The following is a 17,579-nucleotide window of genomic DNA, read 5'->3' on the forward strand; positions in this document are numbered from 1 at the left end:
TAATGGGGTCATGTTGGATTAGGGTGGGCCCTAAATCCAATGACTGTTGTCCTTATAAGAAGAGGAGAGGACGCTGAGACGGAGGAAGTACAGAGAAGAAGGCCATGGAAGATGAAGGCAGAGCTTGGCGTGATACAGCTACAAGACAAGGAACACCACCGACTGCTGAGAGCTAGTGGAAGGTAGGAAGAGGCAAGGGAAGAGTCTCCCCTAGAGCCTAGAGCCATTAGAGGAAGTAGGTCCTGCTGACACTGTGACTTTCGACTCTTAGCCTCCAGAACTATGAGAGAATATACTTTATGCTGTTTTAAGCCACCAAGTTTGTGATATTTTGTTATAGCAGCCTTAGGAAACAAACGCAGGAGTATTTATAACTCGCTTGCTTTAACTCCACTGGCCTCCCCTTGCTCTCTGTCCTCCGGCCACACCGTTCTCCCTCTGTCCTTGGTGTTGGAACACCATGCTGGTCCCACTTCAGGGCTTGTCACTAGCTGTTCCTCCTACTTGGGGTGTTCATGCTCTGATCTTTGCAAGGATCCTTCTTGTCATTCTGATTGAAATTTAAATGTCACCCTCAGATGCCTTCCTCAATCACCCATTCTAAAGTAGCCTCCCAAACATTATCTACCACATGACCTTATTTTAATTGTGGGCTTTGCACTTTGTATGATTTGATGTTTCTTATTCAGTTAAGTATTATGGAGTCTGTTTCTACCCCCTTACCACACACACACCCAACTCACACTCATGCATCCACTAAACCACACTGTCTAATATATTAGTCACTAGCCACATGTGGCTACTTAAATATAAATTTAAATTAATTAAAATAAAATAAAATAAAATAAAAAATATACTTTCCAAACTGCATTAGTCACACTTCACTTGATCTTAGCCAAAAGGCCAAGAAGCGATTGCATTAGTCACACTTCAAGTTCTCAATAGTCACATGTAGTTAGTGGCTGCCATATTGAACAGCAGATATATAGACCATTTACATCACTGCAGAAAATTCTACTATATAATGCCACTCTAGAATATAAGCTGCAGGAAAAGAGGAATCTTGTATCTCCAGTACTTTTTTCAAACAGGTTTTCCTTTTTTAATCAAAAAGATTTTATTGAGTTATAATTGATTTACAGTATTATGTTAGATTCAGGTGTACAACATAGTGATTCTAAATTTTTATAGATTATACTCAGTTTAACATTATTATAAAATATTGGCTATATTCCCTGTGCTGTACAATATACCCTTGTAGCTTATTTATTTTGTACATAGCAGTCTGTGCTTCTTAATCTCCTACTCTTATCTTACCTGTCTCCCTCCCACCTACCCACTGGTAATCACTAGTTTGTTCTCTGTATCTGTGAGTCTGTTTCTGTTTTGCTATATTTGTGTATTTTTTAGATTCCACATAAAAGTGATAACATACAGTATTTGTCTTTCTCTGTCCCACTTATTTTACTAAGCATAATCCAGATCTATCTATGTTGTTGTAAATGGCAAAATTTCTTTTTATGACTGAGTAGTAGTCCATTGCGCATATATATATATATATATATATATATATATATATATATATAAAACATATATTCTTTATCTACTGATCAGCTGATGGACATTTAAGTTGCTACCATAACTTGGCAATTGTAAATAATGCTGCTATACTATCTGCATATATCTTTTTGAATTAGTGTTTTCACTTTCTTCAGATATATACCCAGGAGTGGAAATGCTGGATCATATGGTAGTCATACAGTTTTCCATGGTGGAGCATATTTTTATGTGCTTTTTGGCCATCTGTATGTCTTCTTTGGAAAAATGCTATTTAAGTGCTCTGCCCATTTCTTAATTGGGTTATTTGTTTTTTTGATGTTGAGTTGTATTTGCTGTTTATATATTTTGGATATTAACCCTTATAGGTCATAATATTTGCAAATATTTTCTACCATTCAGTAGATTGTCTTTGTTTTGCTGATGGTTTCCTTTGCTGTGTAAAAATGTTTAGGCTTAATTAGGTACTATTTTTACCCCCTATGTCTTAGGAGACAGATCCAAAAAAATTACTGCTGCAATTTATGTCAAAGAGTGTTCTGCCTATGTATTCTTCCAGGAATTTTATGGTTTCTGGTCTTAAATTTAGGTCTTTAATCCATTCTGAGTTTATTTTTACATATTGTGTGAGGAAAATATTCTGATTTCATTCTTTTACATGTAGCTGTCCAGTTTTCCCAGCACTACTACTTGAAGAGATTGTCTTTTCCCTATTGTACATGCTTGCCTCCTTTGTCATGCATTAATCAACTACAGGTGCATGGGTTTATTTCTGGGCTCTCTGTTCTGTTCCATTGATTCATGTGTCCTTTTTGGTGCCAGCATCATATTGTCTTGATTACTATAGCTTTGCAGTATAGTCTGAGGTTAGGGGGTGTGTCACCTCCAGCTCGGTTCTTCTTTCTCAAGATTAATTTGGTGTATCCCCAGTATGTTGAATTTGCATGCATAACAGATGCCAAACAAGTATTTCTTGAATGAAGAATGAATGCACTTTCAAGAAGAACATTGCTGAACCTTGATGTGAATGAGCTTTGTAAAAGTAAATGACAACATCACTGCTAATGGAAAAGCAAATCTGGCTTTCAGGAGAAACATGACTTCCATTCTCTTAGACTTTTCCAACTAGGCAGAGTTTCTGTAAACACATCTGCATTATGTTTGTTTGTTTGTTTACTCAGTAAACTAAAAAAATAGATCTGGTCATAAAGATTTCAACAATTTCTTTTATTTTGAGTGGTGGCTTCTTTGGCTTATAAATAAAAACTTTTAGTAGGGATTTGTTGAGAAGTAGAAGGAGGACAGATGGAGGTGTGGGTTGAATATTATTTTCTGTGCAGTATAGTATTTGCTCTAGATGTCTAAAAAGACAGTGTTATCAATCTCACATCTTTAGTAATAATTTCTCTGAGCTTTGATTAATGTGGGTGTGAAATGTGTCTGATGGAGCAGCATGTGTCTGAAACATTCTGAGACAAGAGGAGTCAAAAAGCATTTTTAATTTTAAAAATGAATTTTAAATAGACTAACATGGAATGATATTATTTAATATAACAGGTAAGAGACTATATCACTGCATTAGAAGAAAAAGTGTGAAAACATGTTGCTGTCATACTTGTAGGACAGATATAGCCAGTCTGTTTTTAAGCCACTAAATCCTTGGCTATTAGAGTCCTATTCTGTTTTCAAATCATCCCAGTGAGGTTAAGATGAAAATGTGTGAGTGTCTGGTACCATGCCTAACATTTAAAAAAAAAAAATCAATGTTGGGTGTTCTACTCCATCCCATTCCTCTATTTCAATACTCAGATATATGTCAAAGTTTTTTACAAGGAAGAACATTGTTTAGCTAATGGAAAATTATTACTGATTAGCAATGGAGAATTATTACTTCAGGAGCACCTGTAGTTGAAAAACTAGGATTGACAAGTAATGTGAAGACCAGTTCAGAGTGGGTGAACTTGAATAATATTTATTAAAATTTATCCATTTCCTATTACAAAATTGACCACAGAGTAGGGTTGGGCACTGTGGAAATGTAGTGATCATAACTTGGTCTGAAACACTGTACAGATGCTTCATGAACTATTACCTAATTAGAATATAGTATTTCCAAATCATAAACTTAATGGCTTTAGAATTGCTGATGTTTTTACATGCAACTGAAATGGAAGAAAAGCCAGGGAACTAAATAGGAGTTCTTTGCTGTAAAACAGAATAAAGAGGAATGTGTACATGTGTGCAAAAGAGAGGGGCTAGGGAAAGGGAGAGAAGACAACAAAAAATTATAAATGATGACAGTATGTCTGATTTCAGAAATCAAGAAAACAGAATATTAAAAGTGTTCAGTATGTACCAGCCAGCCTCTAGATTAGATGATCTTCTCTTAACTCTCCAATACAGAGGGACATCTCAGCATTTCTGTATGGTGTTCAGGGGCCAGGAGCCCCTGCCTGAGTGACACAGCTCCTCTAGTAGAGGTGAGGTTACATTTTTCCCACTGAGGTTCTGGTTAGAGGTAAGAAAGGAGCATGAGGGCTGCAGCACAGTGATTCTTGAAACCCTGATGAATAGTGCCATGGTTAAACTGACCTAATTTCACATCCACCAAGTTAGGAAAAAGGGAAGCCCTTTGGCCATGGACAAAAATGATGAAGAAACAAGAGTGTGCTGTTTGGGTGGCCCCCCTGCACAGTCTGCTTTTTCCAGAAAGTGAGTCTGCTCTATTAGAGTCAATATTTCTTCAGGGAAGTTGCCATATTTGCTTTTCTTTGTGTGTTTTCTGCCATGAATGGAGAAGAGGAAAAGACAGTGAGGAGAAAAGAGCCAGGGAGGAAGGGGTGGGAAAAATAAGAAAGGGAGAGAATATGGCAGTTAGGAACGTTTCTGAGGATTCCAGATAGGCCTGGAAATCAAGATTCCTCACGGCCCCGCTTCTGAAAGGGTTTTAGGTTAATATATATTTAGATAGATGTATAGATGGTATGGACGGATGGATGGATACACAGGCATGAGGTGTAACTTATAAAAGTGTTCACTCCTTAAAAATCCAGTGTCAGCCTCTCCTGAGTGCAATCAAAAGTACTCTCCTTATGTCCTGTTTGCACAATAGGTCTGGATAAAAAAGGACTGGTTTCTGGCAGAGGTGGGCGGTTGTGAGTTGGAGATATATACAGAGTGGGGAAACAGAGGAGGAAGGACAGAAGGTGAATGCCTCTACCAGGCATATTGTCCAGGAGTTTACTAAGATGCTCCAGGCAGTTGTAGAACTGAGCTTGTGTCTTGAACTGGCCCCATGGCAACTCTTATAGACTTGAAGATAACACCCACTTTATCTCTACTTTTCTTCTTCCTGTTCACTGCTCCTCCCTCCCTCTTTCCAAGCTCTCTTCCGCCAGCATGCAGAGAGGACAGTTGCTGTGGCAGCTTTCATTCTGATTCTTTGACCTCCAACTTCTCGTTCCAGGAAAAGCTTTGAGGACCCCGTAGGACTCACGACCCTATTTCACCTCAGCCAGGCGCTCACCGTGCTTGGATATTGAAGGAAGAAAAGCATTAATGGCATTATTTTGCTGACTTTGTTTTAACTCAACCCTGAATCAAAAGGTAGATAGGAAGGCAGTGAGGAAATATAAGTTGGGCAAATAAACAACTGTTCTCTTGTTGAGAAAATCTTTGCACGACAAATCTCAAATTGGACGAAGTAGGATTAACACTTTACATTGTATGAGCCATCTGTTACTGCAGGTTCAGTAAATCAAATAGCAGATCTAAAATCTCTCAGTGATGTTATTCTACAAATGATAAGAACAAAATCTGTGATTTGGGTGCTGCCGAAATCGGAAATATGGGATCAGAAAAAGCCAATCTCCTCATGGTCTAGTTTTTGCACCCGAAAATCTAGTCAATCTAACATTACCCGATCAATCTCCCTTAAATTTCATTCTATCTCTATTTCAAGTTTTCTTTCTTTCTACCCACTTTCTCCAAAACTGACATTCCTGCATCATTCAAATTAGGCTCTCAAAGCCTACCTCAAGTTTCCCATTATCCGCCTATGAGACCTCTGTTTCAGCAGAAGCATATGCCCATAAATCTACCCAGTCAGCTTGTTCTGCTCCTTGCCTCTTTGAGTTTGATCTCTTTCCTCTCGAATGTGCTGTTTTCTATACAACTTCACCTGATCCCAAACTATTTCTTGGCTCAGTTCAAATCCTCTAACTTCAATGCAGCTTTCCCTAACTTCAATGCAATATATCCCTGAATGTAGTATAATTGGTATCTCTCTCTTCCAACCTCCTACAGCTCTTAACAGACTGCACAGTCTAGCGTTTGATTATATACACTTGCTCACTCTTAAATAATATAGCATGAGAAAGAGCCTATGGTCGAAAGAGCATAATAGTGTCTGGTATTAAATATTCATTAATTCATTTATTTCCTTCTTCATTATTGTTGCATATTGTTTCCTTCCCAACAAGGCTGGCAACTAATTAAGAAAATGATTATTTTATTTCCTTTTTCCCCACAGGGCCTGGCATCTTGGAGAGCACTCAGTAGATAATCAATAGATACTTACTGACTGAATGATTGATCGACTAATGCACTTTGCATTTGGATTCCAAGTACAGAAGCCCTTAAGGATGTGCTGGTTTTCCTCCAAATGATCTAAAATTGACCTCTACTGTGTGATGGAAAGTTCACTGCTCTTTTGCAGATGAGAAAGTTGAAATACAGAGAGAATTTAAATACTCTCAAAGTCAAACAGGACATTAGTGACAGCTACAAGCTAGAATTAGAGGCCAGGCATTGAATTTGGAGTCACTGAAATGTGTTTTTTCCCTGACATGAGTAGCTTTTGTCCACCAGTTCCTCTCTGATATATAAGCTATAGCACATTGCAATATGACTCTGCTTCTCTTTCTTTTTTGTCTTCTTTTATTTATTTTTGAGTGACTCTTAGAGGTAAAAGTGTATCTAATTATCTATCATGGTGGTTGCTTAAATATTTTTTAAAACTGAGGTATAAGTGACACATAACATTAATTTTAGGTGTACACCATAATGATTCACGATTTGCGTATACTGTTAAATGATCACCATAGGAAGTCTAGTTAACATTTGTCACTATACATTGGTAGATTCTTTTTTTCTTTGTCTTGTGATGAGAGCTTTTAAGATCTCATGTGGTGGTTGCTGTTTGTTTCTTTGTTGGCCTTTTAAGATCAGGAATTGTGCTATATGTGCCTTTACTTACATTTCTGATGTCTAGCACAGTACCTGATTCTTAACAGATGCTAAATAAATCCTCATTGAATGGATGATATTCTCAGAAAAGTGATCTTTTCAGAGTACTGAACAACTATTTTACCTAACTCTCCTTTGTAGCATTGAGGGCATTAAAATTATAGCCTTATTTCATTCATAGCAATCTATTCTTAATGTTGAATTATAGTTCCTTTGCCTAGTTACTGTTCTTTAGGGATTACACAAGAAATTGAACTACCATAGCATTGCCCTTGGTTTGATTCCTAACCTGTAGGCTAACCTAGGCTTTAATTTCTAATCCACAAGTAAGAGTATAACAGTTACATATTTACGAAAAGAATATAATTTCTCCCAACTGAAATAAGAGGTAATTTAAGGAAACAGAATTACTGGCCCCAAGTAGCCCCATTGACTCATCTGAGCCATATGGATTTCATAACTGATGATTAGGTTCTCCTAATCAGTTGAACAAACATCCATTTAAGGGACAAATTGATTAGCTCCTTGTGTAATTAGCAGAACATTAAGTACCATCACTTTGAGTTGAAAAAATTGTTTGGATTAACAGCAAATATGAACAATTTAATATTAAGACATTACATGTTGTAATCTCAAATCATTATTAATCTGTTTTTTCAAGATGTTGAGGAGGTGTTTGCAGCTAGCTCAGTTACCAATGTTTGGAATTCCCAAAGCATTTCATTTTTCTGGCTGGCATTGAATTTAATGTTCCATTTCCACAGAGAATAAAAGTATCATATACTAATATATAAATAATAACCGACACTAGCATGTGATCAAACTCTCAATTTGTACTAATTCTCTACTTATTGAAATGGCAAACAGCACAGTTCTGAGACATAAAGCAGGGAAAATAATTAAATATTAAACTTTTACAAATCATTTCAAAAATAATTGGTTGAAGAATGGGAGATAGACCGCCAAGAATGTCAAAATGGGGAGAATGGTTATTAAAGATGTCAGGATCTATAAAGGATATGATTCATGAGCAAGGAGAAATCACAGAATTGAACAATGTGGAAATGTGAAAGAGTAGATGTGAACAAGGCGTTAGAAAATTAAAGATGTGAAGGGCTCTGCCTGCTAAAGTGAGGTCCAAGAAGAGCTTCCAGTAGGGAAGAACAACTGGGAAATAGATCTGACAATCCACAGGGGGTCAGCAAAGTTGTTTAAAGATATGCTATGTCAGTAGTCATAAAAAAATTGTGCTAAGTTACACAAAGACGTAATTAAAGCTAAACATTCAGAATGTAAAAGCTGCATCATCCTGAGACATATGGTAATTGATTCTGACTGTACCTTGGGCTCTGAGGACCTAATTAGTCTTTTCAAGAAAGTGTGCTGATGTCAGTCAATTCTGGAGTTAGTGCTGAGCCAGACAGTTTAATGGAGACACTGGAATATTTGAAATTGATGAGGCCTGAGGCATGTTTCGGACACTATTTGCAAAAGTTTAGGAACTTAGTGAACACTCAGGAAATTCAGTTTAGGCCTGCTTCTGAAGGTCTACATGTGCTGAATGTTTGTCTTTTAAACTCATCTCAAATTACAGTCCCAGTAAAGATTAGCTTAAAAGAGGACCATTTTGTAGGCTGCAATCAACTGGACACCAAACAACTAATCTAAAATGGTTATATTTTAACATTATTATTTCCTATTTACTAAGGGATGTTTGGCTGCAAATGTAAATGTTACCTGAATTGTAGCACAGACCATGTGATTGCTGAGAAACAGTCAAATAAAACAAGTTACTCTACACCAACTTCTCAAATAGTGTTTGTAAATGCTTGGTTAGCAAGCTGAAAATACAGATTCCCAGGATCATCCTCAGTAATTCTAATTCAGTAAGTTTGAGGTGGGACCTGGGAATTTGCAATTTTAACAAATACTGATAGAAGATCCACGGACTATCCTTTGAGAATCACACACAAACTGAGAGTTCCTTGAGGGTAAGGACTGTTATTTATTTCTTTATAAAAGTTTCAGGACTTAATGTAAGTTTTAGTTGATGATAGTTAATGATTTGTTGAGTCAATAGATAGGTGATTACCTTTCACTCTGGCTTATTTCACTTAATATCAAAGTATTTTCAGGTTCCACAATGTGTGCCTAGAGTTTCTAGTCTTAAATTCTTCATCCTTTACAACAGAATCATGTCTTATAGTTGGGATTTCTGTACATTTACTCATTCAACTTTCAGAAAATATTTATTGAGCTCACTGGTATACCAGAGACTGTTCTAAACACTTGGGATACATCAGTGAAATAGACAAAGCTCTCTCCCTCATGGAGCTCGCATTCTGGAAATTCGCATGTATCCTACTTTTCACTCCAAGTTTTAAAAATTATTTTATGGGAATATAATTATGTGTTATAAGTTCTTCACACCAAAGAGTTTGTTATAGAGTCTTGAATTAAGGAACAAAATTCACTTTGGCAACTTTCAAAGCGCACTGAGGAGAAGAGAGATTGGCTTAAAGCACCAGGGAGTTTTATTTTTGCCCATAAATATTTATGTGTGTAAAGGGGTATGTGGTTAATTATAAGCGACAGGAGGAGAATGACAGATGCTTAGATCCTCTGTCCCCACGGAGAGACAGACCTTGCTTGTTGGAGTGTAGTGGCACATCGTGTGGTCTGTGTACTGAATCACTGATTTAAATATTGCAGCAGCTGGAGTGCAAAGTATGTCAGCAAATACTACAGGAGGAGGAGCATGTGTGTCTTGAATACAAAGTAAGAGTAGAGTAGGTTTGCACAGTCACTTGAGCAAGGCTGTGGGTGGCCCTTTTCTTTGTATATTTCAGTTTTAGAGAAGAGCTGGAGAAGGTCAAGTGGACAGTCCAGGGACACAGGCAGATAAATGAGTAGAGGGCCTGGTGTTTCCTATATCCTAAATTTCTATTCCCTGAATAGAGAGCTAGAGAGAAATTCCCAGCCTTCCAGGGCAAATCTATTCAGAGAATTCATCTCCATAATGATAAGCCAAACAAGCACAGCCCCTACTTCAGTGCTCATGGGGAAAATGAGAAGGAGAAACTAGTTTTCTTTAGCAACTTTCATTTTATTGCCTCTACTTTTGGTCTAATATGAAGTTCAAAATCTTTTTCTCAACTTCCCTTTAATAAATTACATCAATAAGGGTTTGCACAGACCACATCTGATCTCATTTACTGTCATTTCCCCTAATTTACAGATTAGAAATCTGAGGTGAAGAAAGTTCAAATGATGTTACACAAAGATACAGTCATTTAGTAAGTAGTAGAAGGAAGACTAAATCCAGGTTCTCTGGTGACAAAATTTGTTTCCACCAGCATGCTGCCTCTTACTCTTACTCCTTTTTTGTAGTTGTTGTTATCTCTTTTCCTTTTATAATTCCCCAAGTTATAAATGACAGGAAAGCTGGGGGAGTGAGTTATTGTGGGTGGGAGGTGAAGAAAATGGTTAACGCTGATGGGTAGAACTTTTCTACTTACAGATAAGGTGTTGAAAAAGGAGTAGGAAAAAATAAAGAGCAGCTTTAGAAGGAGTATGAATTCAAACAGCAAACGAATAGATACATCTCATACTTGAAACAACAGCTAAAAATGTTAACTCCTTTTCTCAATATTCTGGATCTCTATGCCACCACCTGTCCTGAAGATTTCACATTATCTGGTGAACTTCTTGGGGAGATCACCTGATGAAAAGCATCCTCCAAAAGTTCCATGATCTCACACCAAGAGACACTGCAATCTCAACCCGAAAATGTCAGTGATGGTCATCAGAAATTATGGCCCAGGGTCATTTAACACAATTGTTCCTCGTGAGACTGAGTCACAGCTCACCATCCATGTTGATGTCAGTGAGTTTGGTAATGCTCATGTGGGAACATCAGGGAACAGTTCACTGGATTCCATTCTGCCTCATGCCTCATCAGCCAGATGGTTGGCTGTATCAAAGCCAGTAATGCTGATGTCAGAGGCGAGAGAACACAGCTGGATTTTCAGGTTCAAGGGGGAAGAGGGAATCTATAATGCTAGAAGTTTGGAAGGAAACTGGCTTTGGACTAGTAGACAGAGCCAACTAGAACTGATGGAGAATTTTTAATGTTAGGTCCTGCAGCAACATTTCTGTGTAATTGCTTTTGGGGGTTTGGTAGGATCTGAATCCTTTTTCTCTCACACCTGCTAACAGGCCTATTGGTGCCAGTCAGCTAGTTACTGTGCACCAGATCCAGAGGCGATTTTAGCACTGACATATTAGACTCCTACCAACTCCTGTATCATATTACCCCTGGGATTCTGGTGACTAGCTTGAAACCAGAAAAAGTGCGAGGATGGAAAATACCTTAGAGCACCAGCTCCTAGGAACTTGTTGACGAAGATTTTATTTTTGTGAGTATAACTGTATAATTTCACACTTCGACTAGGCTGTAAGAAAGACAAGTCATGCTTTGTTTCCTGGCTTGGTTACGCTAGGGCTAGCAGGAAATCTAATTGCAGACACTTGGGCAGGAGATGGGAGGACAGCGCTGTTTCCCTACCAGGATTTACACAATGTAGGAAACTTGAAGAAAGGCCCTCAGTCTTTATTCTATCATAGTTGCTACTAAGATGTTCATTGTCCAAGCCTATCTGGTTCACTTAAGTATGAATACTCCCTTGTACCAAACTTGGTCATAGCTCCAAAAACCATGATGTCTGGTATCCATGGGTCACCACATCAGAGGTTTGACTACTCCTGGGCCACTGCATGGGAATAAATTCAAGTCTTCCATCTACACCGGAAACATACAATACCTTCCTCCCTTCTCCAAAAACCTTTCACTCTGCAGGAATACGTCTGTCTCTTTCTCCAGAATTCAGGCCATTAATCCCTGTTTTCCAAGCACCACCTTCTTCTCAGACAGAAATCTGGGTGTGAGAGGGGTGTTGTGTGTGTTCTGAAACACGCAAAAAAACCACCAAAATAATTCCCACAAAGGAAGGGAGGCTGGTTACAGGGCCATGATGATTCTTCCTGGAAGGGAGGTAGGATAAGGAAAATTTCCCTTTCATTGGTTGTATTCTCCTATTGCAGCAAGAACAAGGTAAAATTAATATCTCAATGAATCATCCTGCCACAGTGGAGTAGGTGACTTGTAGGTTATTGATGTTCAGTGAAAACTTGTGGGATATGCACACACTATCTATGAGTGAATCAAGTTTAGGAATGTAGGGCCAGAGAATGATTGGGCAATGATTTGCAGATCAGAGCTTGATCCAGGAAGATTCAGACAATACTTCACTGGGACAATAATTGTGGCATTTGGTGTCAGGAGAGTAACATATCCAGGAAGGAGAGCTATTCAATCCTAAATGTGCAGGAATAATACATAGTATTTTTGTTGCCAGGAGTTCCCACATATGTGTGCATAAAATGCTAAAGCAGTAACCCCTCCGTGATGCTGCAAAAAATAGTTTCTCCGACAAGTTGCTACAGCAAAGCGGGTGCTGTGGATTTCAACTCCCAGGAATTAACCTATGTAAATGACTTCTGGGTAGCAGGGAAAATTTTTTTTCAAAAAGCACTCAGCCCAGAAGTTGCTCTTTTCTTGCCAACATTCTGGGTGATTTATACAACTGTTCCCACTGAAGAGTGCAGAGAGAAAATTTTGCAGCAGAACGTGATTGTGGAATTGGAGGCAAAAAATGTCCCCTGAAGTTGTATTGATTGGACAGAAGCAGAGTGAAAAGATCAGTTGAGCCAAGACAAACATACTTATTTTAGCTATAACTGTATATTGATAAGATAGAGTTAACAGTTAATAAGGCAGCTACTTGGTCCTTATTACTATTATTTGTAAATAATAACTACTACATGCTTGTTTTGTTTGTAACATATCACAATCAAGAAAAAAGAGCTAGCATGTATTAAACAATCACAGTTTTGCTAAGTATCTATGATAGGTAGCAAAAAGTGGCCACAAATTTGCCCCTTCTCTGTGTTCACACCTCTGATGGTGCCTTCCTTCACTGACTCTGGGCTACAGCATATGACTTGTATTGGTAAGTGGAAAAATAGAAAATGTGACTGAGGCAGAGACTTGAAAAATACCCGAGCAATGGAGCTTGCACCTGTTGCTGCTGATCCCTGAAGTCATGTGAACAAGCTCAGGCTACCATGTAGAAGGATGAGGGACTTGTGGTCCATTTACCGCCCCCCATCATCAGAGCCAACAGTGAGGGAAGCAGAATCAACTAGCTCATTGGCAACTAACTATAGATGCGTGAGTAAGCTACACTGAGACTTTAGCACTCAAAGAAGCTTAGCCAAAATTGTGACCTACCAAACTGTGAGCTAAATAGGTTCCTGTTTTAAGCTACTAGGTTTTAGAGTATTTTGTTATCCAAGTTTCTTATGCAGCGATAGACAATAGATATAGTATCTTACGTACATATGGCTCTCTTAAGGATCACAACAACCCAATAAAATAGTTAGCATTATCACTCTTATTTTACAGATGGGGAAGCAGGGGAAAAGAGGGAATGAGAACACAGACCAGTCTCATATAGCTTGTCAATGACAGCATCGAGATTGAGGCAACCTGATTCCAGAGTTCATGCACTGAACTGCTATGCACGATTAAACGTTAACTTATGTGTTAGCTAATTATTTATTAAACCAACAAAACAAAACATTTGTCTTCGAAAGGCAGTTCAGTTATTTCCAACTAATCCTTTTATTCATCTCCAAATTGTCTTGTATTAAACAGAACCCCTTAAGGAATTTCTGGCCATGGTGGAGCAATAAGGACCATATTCAGACTTTGGACCACAAGTAGTACAAGGCAGTGATCCCTGAGACCAAGTAAACAAATGAGGTGAATCCTACAATGATAACAGCTTATCATCTAGAGAGTTTCCAGACTGCAGCAGAGGGAAGGGAAACCCAAATAGGGATGAGCAGTCCTGCTGAAATGACAAGACAGGGTTTGAAGTTTAGGCAGACCAAGATGGTCAGGATTTTCAGGGAAAAATGTGGGAGAGGTGAGAACTTCACAGAAAGAGATCTTTATATGTTTGCAGAAGGAATTCCTTGAGTCTTTGGCTGAGTAATTATCTGTTCATGAATGTGAGAAAATTACTTGAGGACACAGAAAGAACACTGGAGAGAAGTAGGTAGATTTCATAGGGCTGGGAATAGTTGGTGTTCTCACCAACCAGAGTAGTAAGACTCCCTAATACAAAGGGCCTACCTACATCCAACAAAAATTGCCAGACATCCAAAGAAGCAGTAAAATATTATCCATAATTAGGAGGAAAATCAATAGAAGCATATCTAGAAATGACAGAGATGCTGAAGTTATCTGACAAAGACATTAAAATGCCCATCTCTGTATATTTGTGAAGGGAGAGGACAGCATGAAAACCATGAGGAAAAAAAAGAAAGCTATAAAAACATCCAAGTTAAGCTTCTAGAAGTGAAAAATGTAATATCAGAAATAAAAAATAGGTTGAATGGAAATAACAGGTAACTAGAACTCTGCAGCTGAAAAGATCAGTGAATTTGAAGATATCACAGTATAAACCACCCAAAATTAAGTATGTAGAGAAAAAAAATCAGTAACAAGAAATCAGTGATTTCAGGGACACTATCAAGTGGTCTAATGTATATGGAATTGGAACCCCAGAAGGAGAAAACAAGAAGGGGCAACAGAAAAATATTTTAAGAAATAGTAGAAACAAACAAATAAAAAACTTCCAAATTTAATAAACACTAAAATCCCACAGATCCAAGAAGTTCAGTGTACCTCAGGAAGTAGAAACAGAAGAAAACCACAAGGCACATCATAATCAAATTGTTGAAATCCAGTGATGAAAACAAAATCTTAAAGCAACTAGAGATAAAAGTCATTATATAAAGAGGGACAAAGATAGAAATAACAGATTTGTTAAAAACCATGCAAGTAAAAAAACCACAATGGAATATCTTTATGGTACAGAAGGAAAATAATCTACCCAAGGATTTTATACTCAGTAAAAATATTTTTCAAAAAATAAAGGCAAAAAAGACATTTTTCATAAAAACAAAAAGAACAAATTCATCACTAGCAGACTACACTGCAAGAAATGTAGAAGGAATTTCTTCATACATACGGAAAATGGAAATTTGGATCTATACACTGGGCTCCAGTGTCACATTTTTCACATTTTTGTGCCTTTTGTTGATAAGTTTACTGGTTAAAATGACACCAAGAATAGTGCTAGAAGTGTTGTATAGTACTCCTAAGTGCAAGAAAGCTGTGTTGTATCTTATTTGTTTTGGACAAGTTTCATGCAGGCATGAATTTTGGTGCTGTTAACTGTGAGTTCAATATTAGACAACAATATATATTAATTAAGGCGTCTTTTAACAGAAATAGACATAAAACAAGATTACCTACTGATCAGTTGATGAAAATGTGAACAGGGAGCCACAGGAACTGAATCCTATGTTTTCCCTAGGAGCAAAGGTTTGGTATTCACTAATTCAGTGTTTATGATGACTTCGTAGGACATACTACTCCAAAAATAAGAATCAACAGTACTAAAAAAAATTGGGGAATTTAAACTAAAAAATACCACTTATATGAGCATCAAAAGCTATATAATACTTAGGAATAAATTTAACAAAACCTGTAACACACCTGTACACTGAAAATTTAATTATAAGAAATTAAATACCTAACTAAATGGAGAAGTATACCATGTTCATGAATTGAATAATTCAATATTGTTGATATCAAAATCCTAGCAAGCCTTTTTTTGGTATAAATTAACATGCTGATTCTAAAATTCATATGGAAACACAAAGAACTTAATATAGAGAAGCAATTTTGGAAATAAAGAACAAAGTTGTAGGACTTACAGTATCTGATTTTAACACTTACTGTAAAGCTAAAATGATCTAGATAATGTGATTTTGGCATAAAGATAGAAAAATAGGTCAACAGAACAGAAGGTCTAAAATAGGTCCTAATATATTTGGTCAACTGATTCTTGACAAAAGTGTCAAAGTAATTCAATTAGAAAAAAGTAATCTTTACAACAAATGTCTTGGAACAATTGGATATCTTTATGCAAAAAGTATCCATCAAGGGTGATTTAGAAGAGACTCACTGTATTAATGAACAATTGGAAATAAAATTCAAGGGTTTGGGGTCTTTAAAGGATGATGCCTGGAAGAGGCCTGTTCCTAGTATATTACATCTCTGAGATATATTTTTGATACCTCAAGGTCTGGAGATAACATATTTCTGAAGATTGGTGTTCTTAAGTACATAGTGTATTACTTATTAGTTTGAGTTGTAAAACTGCCTCTCTGGTATTTTGAACAGCTAACATCACCCACACATGCTAAAGTATATATTTTAATAAATAATATAGAAGAAATCTCTTGACTGTATTTCTAAAATGCTTAACCTTTGACTTAAGACCTGTATATAGAAAGGGGAGTTGAAGGCACAAGAGAAAGGTGTATTTCACATGTCATTGGGTATAATTCTGGGTTTAGTACACCCAACTTGTTTAATGGTCTATTAATGCATTAGCCATAAACATCAGATCCTTTGCTTACACTTTCCTAGTTCACTTTTTTCAGTCTTTAGACATGATTTTGGGGGTATTTTGTGATAAAATGTATATAATATAAAATCTACCATTTTAAAATGTGAAATTCAGTGGCATTAATTAAATTCATAATGGTAGACAACCACCACCATTAATTTATTTCCAAAACTTTATCACCCCAATCAGAAACTCTAACCATTAAGCAGTAATTCCTCACTCCCCCTTCCTCAACCCCTAGTAATGTGTAATCTACTCTCTGTCTTTATGAATTTGCCTTTTGTAGATATTTTATACAAGGGGAATCATATTTGTTCTTTTGTGTCTGGTTTATTTCACTTAGTATAATGTCTTTAAGGTTCATCTATACTGTAGAATGTATCAGAACCTTATTTCTTTTTATGGCTAAATAATATTCCATTATAAGTATATACAACATTTTGTTTATTCATTTATATGTTAATTGTGAATAGTACTGTAATGAACACTGGTATACAAATACATTTGAGTCCCTATTTTCAATTTCTTTGGCTACATACCTAGGAGTGGAATTGCTAGATCATATAGATGATTTTGTAAAAGCATAAATAAAGCATGCCTGGTATGAAAGAATGAAAATATAAAGAGAAGCTTGAAGAAACAACAAAAAAATCTGCTTGTTGGTAGTAAATTGTTTCACTAATCTTATTCGGAATAGCATAATGTTTAAATATGAAGTTTGGGTACATGTGGTATCTGAAAGCAGTGTTTGTGATGACTTTCCCTTATAGCTTAGCTACTTGCTCAAAAGTGATACGGCTACCTTTCCCAGCAGGAAAAGAGTAGAAGGAAATCATTACTAAAATAGTTTCAGAGTAGGATGAACAACTCCTCCCAGTTTTCTCAGAACTTCTCTGTTTTAGCACTGAAAGTCACACATCCTGGGAAAACCCTATGCCCAGTCAAACTAAGACAGTGAACCACCCTTCGTCAGAGTCTGCCAATAATCTACACTCTTTTACACAAAGGCATTTTTGTTGTTTTTGTTAATGTTAACCATGGTAATTAGAAAACAATGTTGGATCTAGGGTTTTTGTGTTTGTAAAAATTGTCACCTTTTCTTTAAATACTATATATATATACTCTGGGGAAAATAATACATAGAAATTCTTTGGAACCAACAAT

This window comes from Camelus bactrianus, chromosome 6 (genome assembly GCF_048773025.1).
Source record: "Camelus bactrianus isolate YW-2024 breed Bactrian camel chromosome 6, ASM4877302v1, whole genome shotgun sequence".
NCBI lineage: Eukaryota > Metazoa > Chordata > Mammalia > Artiodactyla > Camelidae > Camelus > Camelus bactrianus.